The sequence below is a fragment of the Urocitellus parryii genome, chromosome 3, assembly GCF_045843805.1.
Source record: "Urocitellus parryii isolate mUroPar1 chromosome 3, mUroPar1.hap1, whole genome shotgun sequence".
NCBI lineage: Eukaryota > Metazoa > Chordata > Mammalia > Rodentia > Sciuridae > Urocitellus > Urocitellus parryii.
In genome coordinates, this window is record NC_135533.1 from 182,936,481 (window position 1) to 182,939,743 (window position 3,263).

General features: G+C 36.6%; 1 non-coding gene across 1 annotated transcript; it reads left to right on the forward strand.

Moving 5' to 3' along the window:
- The first annotated feature begins 632 nt into the window (after nucleotides 1–632).
- Nucleotides 633–739, forward strand: LOC144254044 (U6 spliceosomal RNA). Its single transcript, XR_013343417.1, has one exon. It is a non-coding gene; the product is annotated as a U6 spliceosomal RNA (small nuclear RNA).
- The last annotated feature ends 2,524 nt before the right edge of the window (nucleotides 740–3,263 follow it).

Consider the following 3,263-nt stretch of genomic DNA (forward strand, 5'->3'; position numbering starts at 1 on the left):
AAAATCTGGAGGAAAGGAAAAAATAACCCTATAATTTTATTTTCCATTTGGGTAAAGTATTGTTTACAGAATTCCACAGAAATACAAAAGTAATGTACTTTGGTTGAACAAGTAAGATGGGTGCAGCTAAGTGATGGTTGGGGTGTGAGGGGGTCACTCACCTCCTCCAGGAAGGGGCCTTTTCCAGGCCATCTGCAGGACTAGAAGTCTTCCCTCTGCTCATCACATGTCTTTATAGACTTATCTTTGAAATTTCAATGTATAGTCACCCTGTCAAAAGTAGCTCTTTCTCAAATTCAAGTGCTAGAAGTAAATGGGCCAAGACTCTATCTATAGGTACAGGCACTGACTTCCTTAACAAGATGCCTGAAGTTCAAGAAGTAAAACCAATAATCAATTATTAGGGTGGCATCCCATTAAAGAGCTTTCAAACAACAAAGGAAATGATTAAGAGCATGAAGAGAGAGTCTACAGAAATGGGAGAAAATCTTGGCCAGCTGCTCCTCTAATAGGGGATTAATATCCAGAATATACAGAGAATGCAAAAAACTTAACACCCAAAACCCCACAAACAACCCTACCAGTAAATGGGCAAAAGAAATAAACAGGAACTTCTCAAATGAAGAAAACAAGTGCTCGCTTTGGCAGCACTTACACTAAAATTGGAACGATACAGAGAAGATTAGCATGGCCCCTGCTCAAGGATGATATGCAATTTCGTGAAGCGTTCCACATTTTTATAAAATTTTCTAAGAAATTATTTGAAAATGAAAATTTATTATTTGCATTGCTATCCGATCTGGTTAAAGGTTGTCTACGTTGTTTTGTTTCTAATCCGTTTTTAACATGACAGACATGGCTGATAATCAGAGAGACTTTCAGATCATTAAAATGTATTTAAACCCTTGAGCGTTATGATGGATTCCTAGAGTACAAGATGGTGATATTTACTTGGATTATGTGTAGATCCAATAAAAATGAAATATAACTGTAATAACATTGAACAAAAAAAGAAGAAGAAACACAAATGGCCAACAAATATATGAAAAACTGTTCAACATCTCTAGCTAGCAGGAAAATGCCAATCAAAAGTACACTAAGATTTCATCTCACACCAGTCAGAATATAATTATCAAGAAGACAAATAATAAAAAATTCTGGTGAGGATATGGGAAAAACCATATATTGATACATTGTTGGTGGGGCAACAAATTAGTACAGCCATTTTTTAAAGCAGTATGGAGATTCCTCAAAAAAACTAGAAATGGAGTCACTATATAACCTAGCTATCCCACTCCCCGGTGTATATCCAAAAAAACTGATATCAGCACACTACAGGGATAGATCACATTAATGGTTATAACAGCACAATTTATAATTGCCAAGTTATGGAACTAGCCCAGGTGCCCATAAATAGATGAATGGATTAAGAAATTGTGGTGCCGAGAATTGAACCCAATTCCACTGACAACTAAAAAATAAATATTAAAAAGAATGAGGTATATATATGGAGTTTGACTCAGCCATAAAGAAGAATAAAATTTTGATATTTACCGGTAAGTAGATGGAAATAGAGAATACTATGTTAGGCAAAATCATCCAGATTCAAAAAATGAAAGGTTGAATGTTTTCTCTGATACACAGAAGGTAGCGCAAAGTAAGGGGAAAAGGTATGTGTGCTGGGGGTGGATACCAAAATGATATAGGGAAGATCAGTGAAGTAGAAGATTAAAAGTGGGGAGAGGGATAGGAAAGTGAAGGAAACATGAAATGAATTTAACAAAATCATGCTATTTGCACATATAAATATACCACAGGGAATTTCACCTTTATGGGTGTGTAGAAGATACCAATCAAAAACAAACAAACAAGGGAAGATGGGTAGGGTAGGAGAATGGGGGGAGAGAGAAGAGGGAAAGTGATGGGGGTTGGAGACTAAACTGGAGTAAATCAAATTCCATGCATGTATACTTTCCTCAAAATAAACCTAACTACTATGTATAATACAATTTCTAATAAAAAGTAGGCCTTTTTCTATTATTGTTTTTAAAAATTTTTTTTAAATTTGCTTTTAGTTATTCATGACAGTAGAATGCATTTATGCACTTTGATATTTCATACACAGATGGGATATAATTTCTCATTTTTCTGAGTGTACATGTTGCAGAATCATATTGGTCATGCAGTCACATATATACATACAGTATTAATGTCTGTTTCATTCTACCATCTTTTCTATCCCCACATCCCCTTCCCTTCCCTCCCATCACTTCCCTCTACCTCATCTAAGGTGACACTATTCTTCCCTAGTGCCCCCCCCCACCTTATTGTGAATTAGCATCTGCATATTAGAGGAAACATTTGGCCTTTGGTTTTGTAGGACTGGCTTATTTCACTTAGCATGATATTTTCCTCTGTTATTGTTTTTGTTGGGTGAATCTCCTTTTGCCATCCACCAAAATCCACAATCCCATGTAGCCACTTTAAGACTCTAATTGTCCTGCATGTAATTCGGAGATGATAATTGCAAAGTTTCAAATTTGGTATACAACGCCACACATAGTGGGTAGCTAGCACGCATAGCAGGTAGCTAGCACATCCTGACATTCTGTCATTCTGTGGTTGTTATGAATCAAATATAAGCATTTAGCTCAAATTTTTATGTAGAGCTTGCTATTTCTCCCAAATTAGTTAACTATAATAAACCAGATATGCAAAAATACATAAAATTTCATTTTATTGACTTCTTTTGTAAATCTCATCATAAATAGAATACTACTGTCTGTTCTATTTTGTGTTTAGCTTTGTATGTTCATAGAATTTTTCCATTCTTTTTTAAAGAGCTGTGCTAAGTTTGATCAAGAAAGAGGTATTTTCACAAAGGTATCTATCTCTTCATCCCCCAAAAACCTACCCAGTTTTTTTCCCTTAACATAGCCTAGGTAGGGGCTGGGGATGTGGCTCAAGCGGTAGCGCGCTCGCCTGGCATGCGTGCGGCCCAGGTTCGATCCTCAGCACCACATACCAACAAAGATGTTGTGTCCGCCGAGAACTAAAAAATAAATATTAAAAAAAAAAAAAAAAACATAGCCTAGGTAGACTAGCTGTTCCTCATTCTCCCTTCTGACCCTTCTCCTGGTTGCTGGGTCTGTGATCCACTCCTCTTCCTGTTGGCCATTGGTGGAGCCTGCTCATCATATCTGATTACATCATCTCAGCCTGTCTCCATTTGGTAATGGCTATTAGATAATAGTCATGTTTTG